An 11,483-nucleotide genomic window follows, 5' to 3' on the forward strand; every position below is an offset into this window, starting at 1 on the left:
CTCTCTCTCTCTCTTTCACACACATACACACACACACACACACACACACACACACACACACACACACATTGTACAGAGTATAAATATGTGAACACTTACTTGACACTTAATCAATCACTCTGCTGGAAGTGTGAGTGTCTGAGGGTCTGCAGATGTTCACCATACTGTGAGGAAGCCTTGGTTAAAACAGTCAACAGGCAGTTATTGCCCCGTTAAGTAGACAGACACACACACACACACACACACACACACACACACACACACACAATGCAACATAAACACACATGCACAACGTATACACAGTGTGCAAGCCTCTGATAAAAACAATGACTCTTGAAAAATAAGTGTAAGGATGAGAGGATGCATGAGGACAAGTAGAAAACCTTCTGTCTTTGATGAAGTCGCTATTTTCGAGGATGCATTCCCTCATGCAGAACAGTATATGCCTCCGGTAGGCCTACTTGTTCCATTGTGCACTGAAATTGTTTTTATAGCTCAAGAATGCGCAAATGTAACTGTGATGTAAAATACTAAGGTAGATATACAAACTATCAGTGCAAACACAAAGAGATACCAGCAACTCAATTTGGTTTTGTGTCATATATTTCTCACCAAAAGGAGAACAAAAAAAACCTACTGAGTGAAAATACTCACCTCAGAGGAGTGTATATTTTTTAATCTAAGCTTCCTCATGTGTAAGAATGAAGGAGTTTAATTTTTTTGTTTTTAATGATAGTTGAGATTTGCTGGATAGCAAACGAGGAGTGACAGAAAGCGCATGAGAGAGGGTGTGGGGAGGACAGGCAATCATCCCCTGACATTGTGAGTACCTACTATCTGCTTTAGCCTGCTGAGCCGCCATAACACTCCTGAGAGACATTTGCTGTGCGTGTGTGTGTGTGTGTGTGTGTGTGCGCGTGCATGCGTGCGTGCGTGTGTGTGGGTGGGTGAGGTAGGATGATGAGTTGTATGTTTCAGTGGGCCTGGGGCTCATTGCACAGTGTGACTCAGGCTTTGATTCCTGTTAGCAGCCTGCCTCTCAGACACGTGAGCCTGCCGGCAGCTGAGCAGTGTATAGGCCAGCTGTGTGAGCAAATAACATGTCCAACGTGTGTGTGTGTGTGTGTGTGTGTGTGTGTGTGTGTGTGTGTGTGTGTGTGAGCCTCCGATGCACCTCTCTGCCTCCACCTTGACTAATTAAAGGACGATTCATCCTGGTGGTTCACTTAGTCATCGCCAGTCCTCTTTAAAGATGCAGTTTAGATATTATGCTGGGACCTTATTTTTTTCTGGAGAAAGCTTTAAAGGTATTGGTGAAGAGAAAAAAAAATTGTGACTTATATGATTTGGTGAAGTGGAATATGAGTCCCATTTTCCTTTATATTGACAGATCCTAATCATTCATTAACTTTCCTGCTCTGTGTTTACCTGTCATACTATCTCTCCCAGTCATTACAGACCCAGCCACTCCCTCCTGCCCTGCAGTAACCCCTTTTCCCACCATTCCCCTCACCTGACCCCCCAGCCCACTCACTCACCTGCTTCCCATTTCCCTGATTAGTCGTGCAGTATATATCGTGGTCCATCTCCACTCTGGCTTTGCCAGATTATCTAGTATGCATCTGCCTAGCTTCCCAGCATTTTGCTCCCTGCCTGGTCGACAGTTTGATGATCCTCTGCCTTGCCTCTTATTGGATTTGTGTCCAATTTGGTTTACGCTAGTAAACTTGGACTTGGACTTACCTGCCTGTTTGTGCTTGTCTTGCTTTTTGGGTTCTTGTCTAGTTTCTGAGTCTTTACAGTACGGGTGTCCATTTCACAAGAATAGACAAAACCCTGATTGTATACTCATAATCACAAACTGGAATGATTGCTCAATTCTGTATGTGTTTAAATTGAATAACTTATTTCAAATAGCATTGTTAAAAGAAGGCATGATGGACTATTTGATTAGTATTCATTAAGATTTCTCCAGTATTATACGTTAATCGGTGCCCCCAACGTCTCCTGTCAGGCAGTGCTGCCTGACAGGAGACGTTGGGGGCTTAAAACACCATTGAGCGTATTATGCAGTACATGTTTGGTTGTAGACATGAAGGTCAACTCTTTGTAGTATAGTTTGAGCATAAATAAGCAGCATTCTGGATCTAAAAGTGATCTACTTAGGAGCTCCTCTACACCACTGTTAGTTTAACCATTTAAATGTAAAAAGGCTTTGGTTTTACTGGGGGTTATGTGCCAGACTATTTCTTGGTCGGGTTGCAGAGACTTCCTGGAGTGTTGTTGTCACCTAGCTTAGAAATCTAGACACACCCTAGCGGCAGCAAATGTAATTTGCAGCCAGGGTCGTCTAGCAACTCTCCGTTGGCTTGCGAGCTGGAAAAACCAAACTCTAGTCAGGCCAATCACATCGTGTATAGAGTCGGTGGGTGGGCTTAACATAAGGACGGCAGAGTTGCGACGGTTCTGCGTGAATTTCCTGCTACTTGAAAACAAAGATGATAGCTGCTGCTGCTGGTGAACAGCGGTCTTTCGAATCGGCTTTGGCCGTGACTCTGGAAGACTTGGAGTTAACCCCTGTGTTGTCTTCTCGTCGACCATGAACTTGTTTTCCTTCCGGGGACAAAATTGAAAATGAACTTTTTTGGTGCTTTTTCCGACGTTTTTGTCCCTAAACCTAATTTAAATGACATTATACCAAATTTGGTATAATGTATAACATTATATAATGGTATAAGTTTTTATAAGTTTATAAAAAAGCAGATATTATGAATTATTTTGACAAATAGTTAAGATCAGAGGATGTTGAGAGAATCACAGACTGGTTTATGTCAACATTTAGTAAGGATGCTGTTTTAAAACTATTTAAAATTGAAACAACCAAAATTCAATGGAGGTAATCATTAATTTTGCAACGTTGTATGGGTTGCATACAACGTACATGCATGCATCCAAGTTATTTTGGGGCATTTTAGTTGTAAAGAAACCCATATTTCCGATCGAAATCTTTGAAAACGGGTCAAATTTGACCCGAGAACAACACAAGGGTTAAGCTTTTCTTTGAGAAAAGAACAAAAAACAGCACTGTAGTCATTCTTAAAAAAGGAAGATGTGTTCGGAGTTTTGCCGACCGGATACGGTAAAAGTTTAATCTATCAACTAGCGTTGCCCTGGTTGGTTGTAGCGCTATCCTATTGCGTGCAACGGGAATTTGAAAGACAACCGTTTATCCCGCCCCTCGGATTGAGCCCTGCCAATGATGAGTGACTGGCTTGTCAGGCTAGTTGTTACCGTGAGCCAGGCAAAGAATCCAGAAATCCCGTTGAAAGCACAACTTGTCGTTTCTACTTGTATGCCACTTAGTGAGCTTTAGATGTGCTGGTAGGTGCATTTATTTCCCTCTGGTTTCTGTCGTAATTCTAACCTAGGCTAAACGGCTCCAGAGTGGTTTAAATGTTATCATCTAACTCAGCTGGAAGTTAATAAGCATATTTCCCCAAACTATTCCTTCAGGTTTTGCTCACTGAATGGCAAAAACATTTGTACAGACCACTATCAAATATATTGTGGATATATATATATATATATATATATATATATAATAGTCAACTTTGAAGAGTATTGGAAATTGTCTGACCCAAAATAGCTTAATGCTTTAGGGTCCCCAAAAAATAGTTTCTGCATCTCATATTCCCTGTAATGAACTTTAGTATTCCATGACAAAACTTTTTGACTTCTCTCAGATTTGTGTTTGTGTTTTTAGCAAGAATACTTTCCAAAATGCATATCATACAGTATATTTCTTCTTCAATCCAATGAATCTTCCCTGAGCAATAGCAATAAAACACGCTTCACTTTAATATTAAACATTTGAATAACTTTCACCCACACTGATTCCATCGGGGATATCATCGTGAGTATTGTCCCATACTTCCCTAACAACACATTAGTTTCATGATTGGTACAGTGGGCTTATCAATAGAAGGATGCAGGTCCAGGACATACAGTATATGCTAAAATATTCCCAAAAGCTAATATTTTATTATGTTGAAAACAGCATCTAGTGACACTAACAAGCAATATTTTTAATTAGCATTCAAAGGGGAGTTTTACTTTGTAAACAAGATGGATAATTAGTTGGGCATGTTTCAGCTTGCTACAAATAGCTGTGGCTCATTGACAACACATTTTATATAAAAAAAAAAACTCATTATCATAAGTGTTTATTTTCAGCAACACCTGCCTCCGCAAATCATCGCAGGCTCTACTTATGAACAGTTCTCCAAATCCTGAAGAAGCAACTGGATAGACTTTCAGAAAGAGTTTTCGTTCAGGTTGTACTTGACTTTGACTTTGAATCATTCTCACCATTATTGATGATACAGTGTCATTCCCGTTGCTACAGCAGTTTCACTAAGAGTCCCAGTTGAAGGTCCGCAAGGGATGGTCTCAATGTCAAGAAATGAAAACGAGAATAATTCATGCCAAGACTCTCCATCACACCAGTGGGAGGGGATGAATAAACCAGCACACTGAGCCTAACTCCCCTACAGCCAAGGACGAGTCCTCAAAATCTTGGAGCTGCTGAAGGTGTCACCCTGAGCCTGATCCTGTTTTCCAGCTGATAACTAAGAACTTTAACAGTGTTACATACTGTAGTCACTCCCTCCCCCATCGCTATCTCTCTGTCTCATCCTCCCACCAGCCATTACATGTGAGCACATCATCACAAAGAAATGACACATTAGAACTTTTTGGATTGTCTGACCTGCACCACCTAATTATGTAATGATTTACGCCCACCCGTTCTCACTCCGAACTCGTAAAATACGAACGCTTGGGCAGTAGCTCTCAGCGTCAGATATGTCGCAAAAAGCCCCCTTCAGCATGTTTGTAGAATGCACCGGGCAGAGCAGCAGCTACGCGGCGCTTGAAGATGACGTAGTATTAGAGCGACAACTGTAGCGAGTAGTATTAATGCCCGAAATTCCGCGTAGGGAGGTTGATGGGTCAAACAACACAGGACTTTCACCACAGAGACCGGGGTTTGTGTCCCGCGTGTCACTTTTCCTAAACCCAACTGTCCTGTTCTTCTTTTCCTAAACCCAACTGTCCCATTCTTGTCCGCGTGTCATGGAAGCATACCTTTTATAAGCCCACCCACGATCTTTCCCTGAACCTAACTGCGTCAAAAGTGACGCCAATAGTCCTGAACCTTGTCCTGAACGTGTTTAATCAATGTAATAACAATGCCAAAGGCACCTGACCAAGCGTCCGTATTTTATGCGATGGGAGTGAGAATGTGTTGTTTACGGACACATATACTATCATCAGTCAATCAGACTTTATTTATATAGCACTTTTCATACATGTAAATGTAGCACAAAGTGCTTCATACAATGATATGCTAATTTCCAGGTTCATAATTGTATTTAGAGGTTGTACCAGAATAGGTTTATGTGGTTTAATTTTCAGAAAACACCATATATTTGTTGTACTGCACATTGCTGCAGCTCCTCTTTTCACCCTGTGTGTTGAGCTCTCTCTTTTAGCTACAGAGTGAGACCTCTCACTTCTGTCCCATCTTTGTTGGGAGTCGCACATGCACAGTAAGTATGGCTAGCTAGTCAGTTGCAGAGTATGAGGGCGTGCCACGCTAGCAGCTAGGTGAGCATTATAACGTGTGTTACAAAGTGACCACGTTTGTCTCTGAAGTAAAGGCTGGACTACAATAGAGCTGTTTGGAGCAGTTGGTGAACAGTGTTTTCTGTTAGAGATGGTAAGTCCCTTTGGGGCGACTTTGGGCTTTTTCACTTTGTAAACCTATAACATGCACAGAAAAGATATATGACACAATAAAGGAAAGGGGAAAAGCCAAAAAGCATAATATGAGCACTTTAACATCATTACTGTGATTGGATGTAAAACTTCCTGCTTCAAATGCAACCAATAGCTTGACTCATTTCTAATTTGAAATTTGTTAACTCCCTCTCCCCGCCCCCTTAACCCTCATGTTGTCCTTGGGTCAAATTTTTTTTTAATCAAAAATATGGGACGTCAAAAAAAGTGACAAAACGTTGGTAAAATCGTAACAAAATGTTGGAAAAAGTGACAAAATCAACGATTAAAAACTTCAAAAAGACCGGAGGAAAACATGAAGAAATTTGGAAAAATTGACAAAAATGTCTAAAAGCTATTAAAAGAAAATTGAAAAACACAACCAAAACGTTGACAAAACCCACAAAAACGTCAAAAAAAAACAAGAACTTGACAACAAAAACGTTGAAAAGGGACAACAAAATAGTTTTTTTCATGGTCAACGGGAAGACAACACAAGGGTTAACACGCATTCCCAAGAAAGTGAATGCTGAAAAAGAAGCTCTGGCTGTCTGGGAGATGTCAGCCAAAATCCTCGGTAATAAAATGTAGCTACCTAAACCATAAGGAGTTTATTTCCAAAACGACATCTAAAAGAAAACGAATATTAGCTATACCTATTAACTCGTTGGGTATATTCTTGATATTTGTAGTTTTGGTGAATTGCCCCTTCAAACTAAAGAATAAAGGAAATAAGTTCTTAAGAGACCACAGTGAAACCCTGAATACTGCCTATGTGCTCTCATATTGAAGATTTGATGAAAGGTTTTAAACACCCACACAGGTGTTTTCACTAAACTGTCTGAGTAGCCGTCTGCTCAGGACTGTGTGGGCGTGTGAGACTGTGCTTCTGCTGTGATTGACGGCCACCGACTCTACTTTTGCACCTTTTTTTAGGAACATAACTTACACCTTGAGGTTTTTTTTTCAGTGTGCTGAAAATCAGCTCTAATTATTTTCATCAGCTTCATTTAAGTTCTCCAGCCATGCATGCTAAATGGTTTGAAAGTTTGCACTCTGCACACTCCAATTAATCTTTATTTGTCAACCAATAATCCTAAAAATAAGGCTGTTTGATTCTGTGTGTGTGTGTGTGTGTGTGTGTGTGTGTATTTGAGTGAAATTGCAGGTGACAACATCAATCAGCTGATAACAAGTTGTATTATTCAACTTATTTAGCACGTTTGAACCGACTGAGGACCGAGGTGTTATCTGTAATGAGCAGTTATTAAGAGATCTTTGTGTTTGTGTATAGAGAAGGCTAGTCACAGAGACTACCACAGTGAAAACTCACCTCTTGCCCCTCTTGCTCCTCACAACACACACCTGCCAGCCCCAAAGTAGGACAGTCACTTCAGAAAGCACATAAACAAAACCGAATCTAGGAGAAAACCTCGCAGCATGGTAAGCAGGGCGCCGATAGATTTCCTTTGGAGAGTAAGTAGCCGCTCGCCCTTCAGTGTTGCATTTTAAGCATGTAATCAAGTCCAGCGTAATTGAATACGTGGCGAGCATGCCGAGGTATGAACGAGAGAAGACGAGTAGATGAGAAAAGCAGAGGAAATAAGATCAAGAGAGAGGTGAAACAGGAGACCAGACAAGGAGAAAACAAGCAGACGAGACTGAAGAAAGGAGAGAGGAGAGAGAGAAGAGGCAAGAAAAGGAGATAGAGATAAGAGGAAACTAGGAGGGGAGAGGAGACAAGTAGCAGATCCCTACGAGGAAAGGAGAAGAAATAAGAAAATGCATAATGGAGAGGACTGGAAATAAATAGAAGATAAAAGAAGTATGAGAGGGAACAAGCAGGGGAGACTGGAAGAAAGGAGAGAGGAGAGGGAAGGAATCAAGAAAAGGAGAGATGATAAGAGCAGAGTAAACAAGGAGAGGAGATGAAAAAAGAGAGGAGAAAAGAAAAAGAAAAAGGTGAGGGGAAAGGAAGAACGGAAAGATGAGACATAAGGAGGAGAGAAGAGAAGAGGAGAGAGGAGATGAATAAAGGAGATGAAAAGGTACTGTATAAATGTGAAGGAGAAAAGGTAGTTGCGAATGGGGAAGTGCAGGAACAGGAGGGGAAACAGATGGAGATGTAACAAAAGGGAGATAAGGAACAAAGAAAAGCACAAGAAAGAGAGGAGAGGGACAGGAGAGGATATTCTGCCCTACATCTACAGCTCTGCATTTTGGATAATGAAGAGGAGCAGGTCGGCGAATAGATTCTGTCACATTCTACAAGACCTGACGACTGGGTGTGCGTTTGTGTGTGTTTGAACACACATGCACACAACCAAAAGCATGCCAACAGATCAGCCATCGTTATGACATAACTAATTCCGTGGATGGAGTCTTTACTCTTTTTGTGTGTGTGTGTGTGTGTGTGTGTGTGTGACACTATATCCTCTTTAGATAGACTAAGGGAGCAGACTACAGATGCCTAGGTAATTATCTCCCAGAGTACCAAGTACAATTTTCTTTTTCTTCACACAGTCGGAGTGTGTGTGTGTGTGTGTGTGTGTGAGGGAGAATGATGTGATTAAGCTTACATACACTGAGGAGCTGTGTGCCTTCTGATCTTTCAAACTTTTCAAAGGTTTGATATCATGTTTTCATTATTAATACATCCATTATATATATGCTGCTTATGCCATCCTTTGTCACATATTGTGAATTCAAGCGTCATATAAACAGCAAAATATGGCAGGGAGTGGATTTTGCTTCCCAGGGAAAACAAAAGACTTTCACCCAGGAAATGTGTGTTCCTTGGGAGTGTTTTAATCCAAATCACAATCTTTTTCTTAAACTCATCGTTTTGGTGCCTAAACTTAACTGTTGTCGGCGCATAATGGTCACTTTTTGTCGCCTAAACTTGCCAAAACAAACGGCAGCTCGCGGTGCTCTGTACCCAGCTCAAAGCCCCCTATTCTCAACTACCAACTGCCGCTGATACGATGGAGCTGTAGCTGGCGTCACGGAGCTCTGTAGTGGCTTAACACAGCTAGCAACTGCCGCTCGGCTAGCAACTGCCGCTCGGCGTCACGGAGCATTGTAGCCGGCGTCACGTGACCAGCCAGCGTTCACCTAGTTCAATAGGATATCATACGTATTGGTGTGGATACATTTTCGTACTATATCATACTAGAATACATAGAATGCGTTAGGAAATGACATGGTAGGGGATTACTGGATTAGAATTCCCTCATTTTTGAAGATACTGTTGTGTTCAACGCTTTCAAGAGAGTATCATGACCAAGAGTGAGTAAAATTGGACAGGAAAAATTGTCTCAGGAGTTCAAACTTGGAAAGGTGAACTCTGGAATCCAAACTCTGGACGACGACCTATTTGATTTTTAAACAGTTATTTTCTCTTGTGGGAAAGCACACAACATATTTGGGAACACAATGACAGTTGTAGCATGAAACTTGTGTGTCTAGCTTCTATCCCAAGTCATCGCCAATGGTTGGTCCAAAGTGGTGGAATACTTAAAAAACCTTACTTAAAACTTACTTAAACCGATTTCACTAAAGTCTGCTCCAAAAGCATCCTCAATATAATGGGTGGAGCAAAAACACTTTCACATTTCAATTTGCTGCAAAACCCCACAGTGTATTAAATCGATGCAAGCTTTATGAATTTATGAATTCAACTTTTCCTTTTCTAAAAGGAATATTGTGGTATTTCTTCTTTCAAAAGACTCTTGTTTGAAGGCAGTCACTACTTTTCCTTGTACACATATTAATAAACCTATACTTTGTATGGTTAGAATAACATCCAGGGGATGTAAAACCATCTTCTTTAGAAGTTGTATTTTATTCTCCCACTCTTTCTCTGTCTTTCTCCTTTTCTTTCGCCCCCCTTTCCAGGTCGTTCCAGGAGACTCTGCCTGCATCCTTCTCCCTCAATCCACCGTCTCTCTATCTGTCTCTGCCTGGCCACAGAGGCAGCATATAAAGGGCTGGCCTCCATGAATGGAAAGGGAACACACTGCCGAGAATCTCTCTTCACAGCTCAGCCGAACGCCAGCTCGCCCCTCCATTCTCTTTCCTTCAATCAACCTCTCTCTCGCTGTGTTTCTCTCAAGTGTTCCCAATACATGCTCTTCAACAAAAATCTCACACACACTTAGCCAGCCAACCACGAGCTGTGTTTTGACTATTCACAAACTCCAAAAGTGCACTAAAAGCTCCTGTGAGACAATGATAGGGGAAATGTGTGAAGGACAGACTGCTCCCAGTGCATACAAAGCAACTAATCCATTTTGAAACATGAACAAAACGGCATCATTTAAAACCAGAGTAAGCCATGGAAATGGCTCAGCCTTTACAGACAATGAAGGTGCAAAATGATCAAATTATTGCTCTTACTTGTTCATAAAAATAATTTGATAAAGGTTCTTCTATAAACACAGGATCATTATTTTAATAATTCTGTTCCCATGCAGTCTTGGCTGGGAACATGCGCCGCCTCCCACACAGACCCCAGTACAAGCCAGTCAGCTGTGTCAGTCACTTCTTATCTATCAATAACTCGTACTCATAACGCATTCCTTTCTTCTTTGTAACTTCTGGTACAATTTAGCACCAAAGATGTCTCAGTAGTTTGGGCGGGAGCGTGCCCATGTTCCCACAGCCCTATGTTCCCACATTTCTAAGATTTCTAAGACATTTGTAAGATTTTTTTTCCAAAATTAGTCACTATGTTCCCACATTTCCTTTTTCATAAATTTGTATCAGATTGTATCCCCCTAACCCCTAACACTAACCTTTAAATCGAAGGGAAATGTAGGAACACAAGACCTAATTTTGTCAAAACCTGTCGTTTGTCCTAGAATTGTGGGAACATAAGGCTGTGGGAACATAGGGCCTAATTTTAAGAAACATCTTAGAAATGTGGGAACTTAGGGCTTCAGCAGTGTTTTAATGACAACATCTAACATGTAGGACCTGTTTCATTTTGAATATACTCTTTGAAAAGATCTTAAATCAATGGTTATGAAAAGCCTTGCGAGTACGGGATGTTCAATTTGAAAATGAAGCTAATTTTAGAGGCAATTTGAATGCATGAATAAACAATGGAAAGATTTAAGTTGACTCTGCAGTGTGAACTACGGTCAAAAGGCATTGGAGCGAGTGTAAAATGTTTAATATTTAAGTGATGTTACCGGATCCCTGTAGCCCGCTCCTCATCTCTGCTGCAGGCTAGGGGCTTCAGGCTCAGTAGCTGCTCCTAGCATAACACATTTGAACATCCGACCAAACTTTCTGCGGTAGAGTTGAATTGTGGGTCATGTAGGTGTCAGGTTTTGAAAAGGAAGAGGAATGCATGAAATAGAAAAGATGATATAGTTCTGCTTTTTGATACTTGTTTTTTTTAAATTTCAATCATGAGTACAGCAGTGTAAAAGAAGTGCCATGCTAAATTGCTGCAGTACTTTTTAAAGCAAAGAATTATTGGGTATCCCAAGGTTGTTTGACTTTTCTGAAATCATTAAATGTCCAAGTGTTTTATGAACACAAGTATAATGTAAATATACTGTACACAGTTTTAATGCTTTTTGTTTTTTATCAAAAGCTAACATCAGTGTGTAGGACATGGAGTAAAACAAATTTCC

Source organism: Sander lucioperca, chromosome 15 (genome assembly GCF_008315115.2).
Source record: "Sander lucioperca isolate FBNREF2018 chromosome 15, SLUC_FBN_1.2, whole genome shotgun sequence".
NCBI lineage: Eukaryota > Metazoa > Chordata > Actinopteri > Perciformes > Percidae > Sander > Sander lucioperca.